The sequence below is a fragment of the Aegilops tauschii genome, chromosome 7, assembly GCF_002575655.3.
Source record: "Aegilops tauschii subsp. strangulata cultivar AL8/78 chromosome 7, Aet v6.0, whole genome shotgun sequence".
Classification (NCBI taxonomy): Eukaryota; Viridiplantae; Streptophyta; class Magnoliopsida; order Poales; family Poaceae; genus Aegilops; species Aegilops tauschii.
The window spans coordinates 121,397,374-121,411,737 of NC_053041.3; the positions used below are offsets into that span (position 1 = coordinate 121,397,374).

The following is a 14,364-nucleotide window of genomic DNA, read 5'->3' on the forward strand; positions in this document are numbered from 1 at the left end:
AGGGTGACCCTCAGGATTTGTGGAGGAATTTGAAGGTTAGGAGTTTCATAGAAGAGTTCGTTTGGCGCCCTCGGGAATAGGAAAAGGAGATCCTGGAGTATTGGCTTCATATCCTTCAGGTTTCAAAAGAAAAAGAAAACCATTTGCTTGAGAGTTTGCTGCGGAGGTTTGTCTTCGCTGAGGCAGCACAGCAGGTAGCTGCATCCAACAAAAACGTGTGGGTAGGGTATGCAGCTTGGACTGAGGCAGCAGGTTAGGTTTGTTGGTGAAGCTTGTCCATGCATTGCTGCCGATGCTCACATGCTTTGCCTGATGGCCTCACGTATTTGGCCATTCACAGCCTTTATGTGTTTCGTCTGTGAATGCCGTGGATAACACCAACGCCAACGTGTGTTTTCTCTTGTCCGGATCGATGTTTGTAAAGCGTGTAGCCTCAGGGGCGCGCACCGCTGCCAGCCAGTGCAACTTATATCTGGCAAAACGAGAGACATGGACATAGCTTTGTCCGTTGGTTCCACGGCACAGGACAGGCACCGTAGAAGAAGAAGCTAGCGTACGTCCGTATGTATAACCGTCTAGCACCCTTGCCTTCTTCCAGCTCTTCTTGGCTGCTAAGGTGACAGACACTCTGTGGAATAGTAGATACACCTTGCGATGAAAATGGCGAGGGCCGTGTTTGTCGCTCTTCTTCTCGCCTCGTGCTTTGTGGCTCTTGGCCTGTCCGGCCGCGCCGATGGGGCGGCCGAGAGGAAGACCGTCGGTGTGTACGAGCTCAAGAAGGGGGATTTCTCCATCAAGGTCACCAACTGGGGTGCCACCCTCATGTCTGTAATCCTCCCCGACTCGAGAGGTGATGAACTGACACGCTTCTTTCTTTATTCCCTTCCGTTACTTCTGCAAAATAACACAACATGCGTCTCACTTTTGTTCCCTTGTACTGTAGGAAACTTGGGGGATGTGATCCTGGGCTATGATACGTATGGTCGCTGAATATGTGGTAAGATCATGCGTGCATAAACGCCTCTTGTTTCTTTTCTTAACACAACATGGTTCAGTTCTTCCTTCTTTAGCCGCTGACAAAGTTGGTTTCTGCTTTTGCATCTCGATCACGTGTGTACGTATTATACAGAATGGCACCGCCTACTTTGGAGGGTTGATCGGCCGCGTCGCCAACAGGATCGCCAACGCCCGGTTCACGCTGGACGGCAAAGTCTACCGGCTGATTCCCAACGATGGCAACAACACGCTACACGGTACGTACAAGAGGAAAAACTTCCCTCCCCTGACTCCTCCCACGGGCTGTAATCCATCATCTTCTCTGCCGTGTTCTCTAGGTGGTCACCGGGGATTCGATAAGGTCGTATGGACGGTGAAGGAGCACGTCGCCGGCGGCAGCTCCCCCTTCATCACTCTGTATTACCATAGCTTCGACGGAGAGCAAGGTAAGGAATTTGGAGCCCTTACAATTTCGTGATATTTTCATCGAGAGGGGATTGCACATGTGACTTCAGTCTTAAATGATCAATCTGGGAAGTTTTCAGCCAATTTAGGCCAGCCATTTTTAAATTTGGACAGGTTTTGTAAGAACCGGTCAAATTTTCTTAAAAAATCAAAGTTTTCAAAGAAATCTGAAAAAACTGCAGTAATTCAAAACATGCTAAGTGATCAATCTGGGGAATTTTCAGCCAATTTAGCCCAGCCATTTAAAATTTGGACAGGTTTTGTAAGATAGAAGTGTTTTTTGTCACTTATTAGTCCTGGAGTTTTGGTTTTCTGTTAAAATTCCCTAGAGTTGCGGTTTCGTGCTACCTCAGTCCCAAAAATTGTGTATTTGTGCAATTTCCTCTTTCATCAAATATATTAATCTTTACTTCTGATTTTATTTCAAAACATAACCAATTTTAACGAAGTAGCTGAACTTGAACAGGGTTTCCAGGCGACGTGGATGTGCACGTGACGTACCAACTCTCGAGCCCGCACGTGCTGAGCGAGCGCATGAACGCAACGGCGCGGGGCAAGGCCACCCCGGTGAACCTGGCGCACCACGCCTACTAGAACCTCGGCGGCCATGGCAGCGGCAGCGTCCTTGGCGAGGTGTTCCGCCTCTTCGCCTCCCAGTACACGCCCGTGGACACCGGGCTCATCCCGACTGGCCGCCTGACGCCCGTGGCCGGCACGCCCTACGACTTCTGCACGCCGGCCGCCGTGGGCTCGCGCATCGGGGGCCTCCTGAGCCGGGCCGTCAATGGGTACGGCGCACTGCCTGGAGACGCAAGGGTTCCCCGATGCCGTGAACCGCCCGAGTTTCTCGTCGCAGATCGTCCGACCGGGGAAGGTGTACAAGCATGACATGGTGTTCAAGTTCTCCTTCTAGTAGCTACTAGTGGTATCCGAGGTCCTGAACTCGGTCGTTTGTCAGGCAACGATCGAACACATGGTCGCTCTTGTCTTTTGTGTACCGTCTGAATCTGATCGGTTGAGCTTCAAGGGAGGAATAAAAGCATGCATGCTGCAGGTTCAAGGTTTTTTCATCTGGAGCTTCGCGCGTAGTGCGCTGGATAGTGAGCAAACGTGCACCCTGGCGCAGGTTGGCCCACACCATTTGGCAGGCCAACTTACCCGATTTGTTGTTTCTTTTCCTGGCATGAAGCTGAGAGCAACTAATTAGTGGGTACTTCTTGGCGAGCCCTGCAAGGGCATGTTGGGTGGGCTGAAAACGCGTCAGTGGTGCGCTCACATCCATCGCCATGTGTCACGTTTTGGGTGCTCCCTTTGAATATTATTTTTTTACTTTTCTATACATATTTTTGGCTTTTAGATGATTTTTTTCTTTCCTGAGAGGCATAGATTTAGTTCTCGTAGAGGCATGGATTTATTTTTTTTTATTTTGCTTCCGAGGGAGACACGGTTTTACTTTCATGCAGGAACGGATTTGCTCACGTGAGTTAGAGTCGTGCCACTTGGAAAAGGAAAAAAATAGTTTTTTTTACTTTCATGAGAGGCACATATTTACCTCTCATGGAGGCAAAGATTGGGGGTAGGGGTGCCTCTTCGGAAAGGAAAAATGTGCTCCTGCCTCCCAGTTTGATTTTTTTCGTGAAAACAAAGTTTGTAGAAACCAATCAACATGGGATCCAGGCTGGAAGATCTTGACGCGAGAGATCCAACGGTGAAAACGGTTTGAGGTTTGGACGCACTGTGTAAGAGATAAAATATTTTGAATAAATGAATATATGAAAAAAAACTCTCAAATTGCAACAAGTGACACGCATGCAGTGCGCCACTTATCGCAACCCGGGAAGGTGCGAGTGATCTTTGAAAAGAGTACTCTTTAATTAGTGATTTCAGACTATTAGACTGGTTTTAGTTCTGAAAATAATAGACAACCCGCTTTGAGTCTTGTTTTCCAAGAAAACAAACATATCACTGTAGCAACTTAAAAAATGAACATGGATTAGAAAATGTTTATGAATTCAAAAAATATTTTTGAATTTCAGAAAATGTTCATGAATTCAAAACTTTTCCAAACTTTCAAGAAATATTTGTCGATTCTTAAATGTTCATGAACAACTTTTTTTACCTGTTTTAAAAAAGTTCATGAATTTAAAAAATCGTCAATCCAAAAAATATTCATCAATTAGTAAAACAACTCGAATTTCAAAAATTGTTCCCACATTTCAAAAATTGTTCCCACATTGATTAAAGAAACCAACGGTTCAAAAAATATTCACGAATTTCAATTATTGTTCCAAACTTTAAAAAAATCATGAGTTTCAACGGTTATTCCTGAAATTCAAAAATTATTCATAAATTCAAAATGGGTTTGCAAATTTCAAAAAATATTCCCAAAATAAAAAAAACGAATTGTAAAATGAAAAAAGAAGAAAAACTCAAAAGAAAGTAAACACATAGAGAAAGAAAAACCTTTTTCAGAATATGCACCAGCCCATATGTGAGCGATCGAGGAGGATTAATAGGATTCCCGGTCTCAGAACTCACGAAATCACTAGTTAAGGAGTACTCGTTGCAAAGATCACTCCCACCTTCCTAGGTTGCGACAAGTGGCGTGCTGCATGGGCGCCACTTGTCGCAACCTGAGAGTTTTTCTTTTTTCATAGATTCGTTTATTCAAAATGTTTTATCTTTTAAGTCATGCGTCCAAATCTCGACCGTTTTCACTGTTGGATTCCTCGCGTCGAGATCTTCAAAACCAGTATCCATGTTGATAGGTTTTGTTGAACTTTTTTTTCACGAAAAAAATAGGACGAAAAAAACGAACCGGGAGCACGGGGGTTTTCCCTTTCCGGAAGAGGGACGCCCGTGCCTCTTGCGGAATCACAACCGTGCCTCTCGCGGAAGGAGAAAAAGAAGATATTTTTTCGTTCCCGAGGAGGCACGGCCGTGTTGGAAATATGCCCTAGAGGCAATAATAAAATGGTTATTATTGTATTTCCTTGTTCATGATAATTGTCTGTTGTTCATGCTATAATTGTATTAACTGGAAACCGTAATACATGTGTGAATACATAGACCACAACATGTCCCTAGTAAGCCTCTAGTTGACTAGCTCATTGATCAATAGATGGTTATGGTTTCCTGACCATGGACATTGGATGTCATTGATAACGGGATCACACCATTAGGAGAATGATGTGATGGACAAGACCCAATCCTAAGCATAGCACAAGATCGTGTAGTTCGTTTGCTAGAGTTTTTCTAATGTCAAGTATCATTTCCTTAGACCATGAGATTGTGCAACTCCCGGATACCGTAGGAATGCTTTGGGTGTACCAAACGTCACAACGTAACTGGGTGGCTATAAAGGTGCACTACAGGTATCTCCGAAAGTGTCTGTTGGGTTGGCACGAATCGAGACTGGGATTTTTCACTCCGTATGACGGAGAGGTATCTCTGGGCCCACTCGGTAATGCATCATCATAATGAGCTCAATGTGACCAAGTGTTTGGTCATGGGATCATGAATTACGGTACGAGTAAAGTGACTTGCCGGTAACGAGATTGAACAAGGTATTGGGATACCCACGATCGAATCTCGGGCAAGTAACGTACCGATTGACAAAGGGAATTGTATACGGGATTGATTGAATCCTCGACATCGTGGTTCATCCGATGAGATCATCGTGGAACATGTGGGAGCCAACATGGGTATCCAGATCCCGCTGTTGGTTATTGACCGAAGAGTTGTCTCGGTCATGTCTGCATGTCTCCCGAACCCGTAGGGTCTACACACTTAAGGTTATGTGACGCTAGGGTTGTAGAGATATTAGTATGCGGAAATCCAAAAGTCGTTCGGAGTCCTGGATGAGATCCCGGACGTCACGAGGAGTTCCGGAATGGTCCGGAGGTAAAGATTTATATATGGGAAGTCCTATTTTGGCCACCGGAAAATGTTCGGGATTTTTCGTTATTGTACCGGGAAGGTTCTAGAAGGTTCCGAAGTGGGGCCCACCTGCATGGGGGGACCCACATGAACGTGGGTAGTGGGGGCAAGGCCCCCACACCCCTGGTCAAGGCGCACCAAGATCCCACCTTAGAAGGAATAAGATCATATCCCGAAGGGATAAGATCAAGATCCCTAAAAAAGGGGGATAACAATCGGTGGGGAAGGGAAATGATGGGATTTCTTTCCCCCACCTTTGCCAACGCCCCAATGGACTTGGAGGGCAAGAAACCAGCCCCCTCCACCCCTATATATAGTGGGGAGGCGCATGGGAGCAGCACCCCAAAGCCCTGGCGCCTCCTTCCCTCCCGTGACACCTCTTCCTCCCCGCTTGCGCTTGGCGAAGCCCTGCCGGGATCCCGCTACTTCCACCACCACGCCGCCGTGCTGCTGGATCTCCATCAACTTCTCCTCCCCCCTTGCTGGATCAAGAAGGAGGATACGTCCCCGCTCCGTACGTGTGTTGAACGCGGAGGTGCCGTCCGTTCGACGCTAGGATCATCGGTGATTTGGATCACGACGAGTACGACTCCATCAACCCCGTTCTCTTGAACGCTTCCACTCGCGATCTACAAGGGTATGTAGATGCACTCTTTTCCCTCTCGTTGCTAGAAGTCTCCTAGATTGATCTTGGTGACACGTAGGAAAATTTTGAATTTCTGCTACGTTCCCCAACAGTGGCATCATGAGCTAGGTCTATGCGTAGATTCTATGCACGAGTAGAACACAAAGTAGTTGTGGGCGATGATTTGTTCAATTTGCTTACCGTTACTAGTCTTAACTTGATTCGGCGGCATTGTGGGATGAAGCGGTCCGGACCGACCTTACACGTACACTTACGTGAGACAGGTTCCACCGACTGACATGCACTTGATGCATAAGGTGGCTAGCGGGTGTCTGTCTCTCCCACTTTAGTTGGATCAGATTCGATGAAAAGGGTCCTTATGAAGGGTAAATAGCAATTGGCATATCACCGTTGTGGCTTTTGCGTAGGTAAGAAACGTTCTTGCTAGAAACCCATAGCAGCCACGTAAAACATGCAACAACAATTAGAAGACGTCTAACTTGTTTTTGCAGGGTATGCTATGTGATGTGATATGGCCAAAAGGATGTGATGAATTATATATGTGATGTATGAGATTGATCATGTTCTTGCAATAGGAATCACGACTTGCATGTCGATGAGTATGACAACCGGCAGGAGCCATAGGACTTGTCTTAATTTATTGTATGACCTGCGTGTCAATGAAAACCGCCATGTAATTACTTTACTTTATTGCTAACCGTTAGCCATAGTAGTAGAAGTAATAGTTGGCAAGACAACTTCATGAAGACACGATGATGGAGATCATGATGATGGAGATCATGGTGTCATGCCGGTGACGAAGGTGATCATGCCGCGCCTCGAAGATGGAGATCAAAGGCGCAAGATGATATTGGCCATATCATGTCACTTTATGATTTGCATGTGATGTTTGTCATGTTTACATCTTATTTGCTTAGAACGACAGTAGCATAAATAAGATGATCCCTCACTAAAATTTCAAGAGACGTGTTCCCCCTAACTGTGCACCGTTGCGAAGGTTCGTTGTTTCGAAGCACCACGTGATGATCGGGTGTGATAGATTCTAACGTTCGCATACAACGGGTGTAAGCCAGATTTACACATGCGAAACACTTAGGTTGACTTGACGAGCCTAGCATGTACAGACATGGCCTCGGAACACAATAGGCCGAAAGGTCGAACATGAGTCGTATAGTAGATACGATCAACATGGAGATGTTCACCGATGATGACTAGTCCGTCTCACGTGATGATCGGACACGGCCTAGTTGACTCGGATCATGTATCGCTTAGATGACTAGAGGGATGTTTATCTGAGTGGGAGTTCATTAAATAATTTGATTAGATGAACTTAATTATCATGAACAGAGTCAGAAGGTCTTTGCAAATTATGTTGTAGCTTACGCTTTAGTTCTACTGTTTAAGATATGTTCCTAGAGAAAATTTAGTTGAAAGTTGATAGTAGCAATTATGCGGACTGGGTCCGTAAACTGAGGATTGTCCTCATTGCTGCACAGAAGGCTTATGTCCTTAATATACCGCTCGGTGTGCTGAACCTCGAGCGTCGTTTGTGGATGTTGCGAACATCTGACATACACGTTTTGATGACTACGTGATAGTTCAGTGCGTAATGTTAAAACGGTATAGAATTGAGGCACCGAAGATGTTTTTGAAACGTCGCAGAACATGTGAGATGTTCCAAAGACTGAAATTGGGATTTCAGACTAGTGCCCACGTCAAGAGGTATGAGACCTCTGACAAGTTTCTTAAGCCTGCAAACTAAGGGAGAAAAGCTCAATCGTTGAGCATGTGCTCAGATTGTCTGAGTACTACAATCGCTTGAATCGAGTGGGAGTTAATCTTCCAGATGAGATAGTGATGGTTCTCCAAAGTCACTGCCGCCAAGCTACTAGAGCTTCGTGATGAACTATAACAAATCAGGGATATATATGATGATCCTTGAGCTATTCGCGATGTTTGACACCACGAAAGTAGAAATCAAGTAGGAGCATCAATTGTTGATGGTTAGTAAAACCACTAGTTTCAAGAAGGGCAAGGGAAAGAAGGGATACTTCATGAAATGGCAAATCAGTTGCTGCTCTAGTGAAGAAACCCAAGGTTGAACCCAAACCCGAGACTAAATGCTTCTGTAATGAGGGGAACGGTCACTGAAGCAGAACTACCCTAGATACTTGGTAGATGAGAAGGTAGGCAAGGTCGACAGAAGTATATTGGATATACATCATATTAATGTGTACTTTACTAGTACTCCTAGTAGCACCAGGGTATTAGATACCGGTTCGGTTGCTAAGTGTTGGTAACTCGAAATAAAAGGCTACGGAATAAACGGAGACTAGCTAAAGGTGAGATGACGATATGTGTTGGAAGTGTTTCCATGGTTGATGTGATCAAGCATCGCATGCTCCCTCTACCATCGAGATTGGTGTTAAACCTAAATAATTGTTATTTGGTGTTTGCGTTGAGCATAGACATGATTGGATTATGTTTATCGCAATACGGTTATTCATTTAAGGAGAATAATGGTTACTCTGTCTATTTGAATAATACCTTCAATGGTCTTGCACCTAAAATGAATGGTTCATTGAATCTCGATCGTAGTGATACACATGTTCATGCCAAAAGATATAAAATAGTAATGATAGCACCACATACTTGTGGCACTGCCATTTGAGTCATATTGTTATAAAACGCATGAAGAAGCTCCATGTTGATGGATCTTTGGACTCACTCGTTTTTGAAAAGATTGAGACATGCAAACCATGTCTATTGGTAGATATGCATGAAGAAACTCCATACAGATGGATTGTTTGGACTCACTTGAGACATGCAAATCATAACACATGGGCAAGATGACTGAAAGGCCTCGTTTTCAGTAAGATGGAACAAGAAAGCAACTTGTTGGAAGTAATACATTTTGATGTGTGCAGTCCAATGAGTGCTGAGGCATGCAGTGGATATCGTTATGTTCTTGCTTCACAGATAATTTGAGTAGATGCTGAGTATATTTACTTGATGAAACACAAGTCTGAATTATTGAAAGGTTCAAGTAATTTCAGAGTGAAGTTGAAGATCATCGTGACAAGAGGATAAAATGTCTGTGATATGATCATAGAGATGAATATTTGAGTTACGAGTTTGGCACACAATTAAGAAATTGTGGAAATTGTTTCACGACTAATACCGCCTGGAACACCATAGTGTGATGGTGTGTCTGAACATCATAACTGCACCCTATTGGATATGGTGCATACCATGATGTCTCTTATCGAATTACCGTTATCATTTATGGGCTAGGCATTAGAGACAACCGCATTCACTTTAAATAGGGCACCACGCAATTCCGTTGAGATGACACCGTATGAACTATGGTTTAGAGAAACCTAAGCTGTCGTTTCTTAAAATTTTGGGGCTGCGACACTTATGTGGAAAAGTTTCAGGCTAATAAGCTCGAACCCAAAGCGGATAAATGCATCTTCTTAGAATACCCAAAACAGTTGGGTATACCTCCTATTTCAGATCTGGAAGCAAAAGTGATTGTTTCTAGAAACGGGTCCTTTCTCGAGGAAAAGTTTCTCTCGAAAGAATTGAGTGGGAGGATGGTGGAGACTTGATGAGGTCACTGAACCGTCACTTCAACTAATGTGTGGCAGGGCACAGGAAGTTGTTCCTGTGGCACCTACACCAATTGAAGTGGAAGCTTATGATAGTGATCATGAAACTTCAGATCAAGTCACTACCAAACCTCATAGGACGACAAGGATGCGTACTACTTCAGAGTGGTACGTAATCATGTCTTGGAAGTCATGTTGTTGGACAACGATGAACCTATGAGCTGTGGAGAAGCGATGGTGGGCCCGGATTCCGACGAATGGCTCGAGGCCATAAAATCCGAGAGAGGATCCATGTATAAAAACAAAGTGTAGACTTTGGAAGAACTACTTGATGGTCGTAAGGATGTTGGGTGCAGATGGATTTTAAAAGGAAGACAGACAATGATGGTAAGTGTCACCATTAAGAAAGCTCGACTTGTCGTTAAGATGTTTTCCGGCAAGTTCAAGGAGTTGACTGTGATGAGACTTTCTCACTCGTAGCGATGCTAAGAGTCTGTTGGAATTATATTTAGCAGTTACTGCATTATTTATGAAATCTTGCAGATAGGATGTCTAAACATTGTTTCCTCGACGATTTTCTTGAGGAAAGGTTGTATGTGATACAACCAGAGGGTTTTGTCAATCCTGAAAGATGCTAACAAGTATGCAAAGCTCCAACAATCCTTCTAAGGATTGGAGTAAGCATCTCGGAGTTGGAATGAACGCTTTGATGAGATGATCAAAGATTTTGGGTTTATACAAAGTTCATGAGAAACTTGTATTTCCAAAGAAGTGAGTGGGAGCACTATAGAATTTTTGATGAGTATATGTTGTTAACATATTGTTGATCAGAAATGATGTAGAATTTCTGGAAAGCATCCAGGGTTATTTGAAAAGTGTTTTTAATGGAAAACCTGGATTAAGCTACTTGAACATTGAGCATCAAGATCTATAAGGATAGATCAAAAACGCTTAATAGTACTTTCAAATGAATACATACCGTGACAAGATTTTGAAGGAGTTCAAAATAGATCAGCAAAGAAGGAGTTCTTGGCTGTGTTACAAGGTGTGAGTATTGAGTAAGACTCAAGACCTGACCACGGCAGAAGAGAGAGAAAGGACGAAGGTCGTCCCCTATGCTTTAGATGTAGGCTCTACAGTATGCTATGCTGTGTACCACACCTGAAATGTGCCTTGCCATGAGTTAGTCAAGGGGTACAATAGTGATCCGGGAATGGATCACATGACAGCGGTCGAACTTATCCTTAGTATCTAGTGGACTAAGGAATTTTCTCGATTATGGAGGTGGTAAAACAGTTCGTCGTAAAGGGTTACGTCGATGCAAACTTTGACACTAATCCGGATGACTCTGAGTAGTAAACCGGATTCGTATAGTAGAGCAGTTATTTGGAATAGCTCCAAGTAGCGCGTGGTAGCTACATCTACAAGATGACATAGAGATTTGTAAAGCACACACGGATCTGAATGTTGCAGACCCGTTGACTAAAGCCTCTCTCGTAAGCATAACATGATCAAACCCTAGAACTCATTGAGTGTTAATCACATGGTGATGTGGACTAGATTATTGACTCTAGTGAACTTTGAGTGTTAATCACATGGTGATGTGAACTAGATTATTGACTCTAGTGCAAGTGGGAGACTGTTGGAAATATGCCCCAGAGGCAATAATAAAATGGTTATTATTGTATTTCCTTGTTCATGATAATTGTCTGTTGTTCATGCTATAATTGTATTAATTGGAAACCGTAATACATGTGTGAATACATAGACCACAACATGTCCCTAGTAAGCCTCTAGTTGACTAGCTCGTTGATCAATAGATGGTTATGGTTTCCTGACCATGGATATTGGATGTCATTGATAACGGGATCACATCATTAGGAGAATGAGGTGATGGACAAGACCCAATCCTAAGCATAGCACAAGATCGTGTAGTTAGTTTGCTAGAGCTTTTCTAATGTCAAGTATCATTTCCTTAGACCATGAGATTGTGCAACTCCCGGATACCGTAGGAATGCTTTGGGTGTACCAAACGTCACAACGTAACTGGGTGGCTATAAAGGTGCACTACAGGTATCTCCGAAAGTGTCTGTTGGGTTGGCACGAATCGAGACTGGGATTTGTCACTCCGTATGACGGAGAGGTATCTCTGGGCCCACTCGGTAATGCATCATCATAATGAGCTCAATGTGACCAAGTGTTTGGTCACGGGATCATGCATTACGGTACGAGTAAAGTGACTTGCCGGTAACAAGATTGAACAAGGTATTGGGATACCCACGATCGAATCTCGGGCAAGTAACGTACCGATTGACAAAGGGAATTGTATACGGGATTGATTGAATCCTCGACATCGTGGTTCATCCGATGAGATCATCGTGGAACATGTGGGAGCCAACATGGGTATCCAGATCCCGCTGTTGGTTATTGACCGGAGAGTCGTCTCGGTCATGTCTGCATGTCTCCCGAACCCGTAGGGTCTACACACTTAAGGTTCGGTGACGCTAGGGTTGTAGAGATATTAGTATGCGGAAATCCGAAAGTCGTTCGGAGTCCCGGATGAGATCCTGGACATCACGAGGAGTTCCGGAATGGTCCGGAGGTAAAGATTTATATATGGGAAGTCCTATTTTGGCCACCGAAAAATGTTCGGGATTTTTCGGTATTGTACCGGGAAGGTTCTAGAAGGTTCCGAAGTGGGGCCCACCTGCATGGGGGGACCCACATGAACGTGGGTAGTGGGGGCCCCACACCCCTGGTCAAGGCGCACCAAGATCCCACCTTAGAAGGAATAAGATCATATCCCGAAGGGATAAGATCAAGATCCCTAAAAAAGGGGGATAACAATCGGTGAGGAAGGGAAATGATGGGATTTCTTTTCCCCACCTTTGCCAATGCCCCAATGGACTTGGAGGGCAAAAAACCAGCCCCCTCCACCCCTATATATAGTGGGGAGGCGCATGGGAGCTGCACCCCAAAGCCCTGGCGCCTCCTTCCCTCCCGTGACACCTCTTCCTCCCCGCTTGCGCTTTACGAAGCCCTGCCGGGATCCCGCTACTTCCACCACCACACCGTCGTGCTGCTGGATCTCCATCAACTTCTCCTCCCCCCTTGCTGGATCAGGAAGGAGGAGACGTCCCCACTCCGTACGTGTGTTGAACGCGGAGGTGCCGTCCGTTCGGCGCTAGGATCATCGGTGATTTGGATCACGACGAGTACGACTCCATCAACCCCGTTCTCTTGAACGCTTCCGCTCGCGATCTACAAGGGTATGTAGATGCACTCTTTTCCCTCTCGTTGGTAGAAGTCTCCTAGATTGATCTTGGTGACACGTAGGAAAATTTTGAATTTCTGCTACGTTCCCCAACAGGCCGTGCCTCTAGCGAAAGCACAACCATGCCTCTCGCGGAAGCAAAACCGTGCCTCTCGCGAAATGAAAAAAAAACAGGAAATGCGTTTTTTTCGTTTCCGAGAGGCACGGTCGTGCCTCTCGTGAAAGCACAATCGTGCCTCTCGCGGAAGCAAAACCGTGCCTCTCTCGGAGGAAAAAAAACAGAAAACGTGTTTTTTTCTCCTTTTCGAGAGGCACGGCCATGCCTCTCGCGAAAGGAAAAAAACAGAAAACGCGTTTTTTTTTCGTTTCCGAGAGTCACGGTCGTGACTTTCATGAAAGAAAAACCATGCCTCTCGCGGAAGCAAAACAGTGACTCTCGTGAAATAAAAAAACACGTTTTTTCGCGCAATTTGTTTTTCAAAAATAAGTTTTTGCTCCAAAAGTTAAGGAAGACCGGTGGAAAACCGAAACATAAAAAAAAACTCAGAATAAAAACGTTTAAGAAGCCGAAAACGCCGATGGTTAGAGCAACTCTCCGGGCCGCGTTTTTCCGGGATGCTCCAAAAAATCGCAAGACAACCAGGTCCGCTAAAAACGGCCCGGCCCGTCAAACATTTACGAGAGGCCCGTAAACTTGCCCCGGAATCCATGATATACACCAGCGCCGGGTCGTTCTAGGGTCCCGTTCTCCTTTTTCCCTTATCTTCCTTCGCCGCATTTCATCTTCTCCGGTGACCAATCGTCCTCCCTCCAGCGTATTTTCCGGCGAGAGTAGCCACCAAAGCCATATGCATGGCATCGTCTCTGGGGTGTTCTTTCTGGCGAGGTCCCCTGTTCTTCGTGTCCAATTCCTCATGTGGCTCCTACTTCGCCGATGCCATCAGTTCTTGCTGTGGATGTGTGACGCCCAGATAATTAAGCTAGAGTGAACCTCAGCTAATGATGCCACGTCACCTCGGTTACTGTTGTTAATCTCGCGTTAGTTCAAAACCGGTTCAGAATTCAAATTTAACCTAAATTAAGATAAATTATTTCTACAAAAAAATAAAACTAAAATGTTCAGAATATTCTATAAATTTCACCTGGTCATTGTCATGTTGAACCCAACATTATTTGACCCACCAATTAATTCCTAAGAAAATAATAAATGGTCCATCAGCAATTAAAATGACCTTTTTAAAATAAACAATTATTTATTTAATTCACATTGCCTCCAAAAAGTTTGTGAGCATCATCATAACACGACATTGCATTTATGTGCTAGGTTTCATATCTTACTAAAATTATTTAGTGCCTCAAATAAATAGGAGACAATGATAGAAAAAGGAAATAGAAAATGAAACAAAACAAAGAAAGGAAGTAGAAGAAGAAAA

General features: G+C 44.4%; 1 pseudogene; it reads left to right on the forward strand.

Moving 5' to 3' along the window:
- The first annotated feature begins 371 nt into the window (after positions 1 to 371).
- LOC109771254 (uncharacterized) lies at positions 372 to 2,514 on the forward strand (annotated as a pseudogene).
- Positions 2,515 to 14,364: the final 11,850 nt, after the last annotated feature.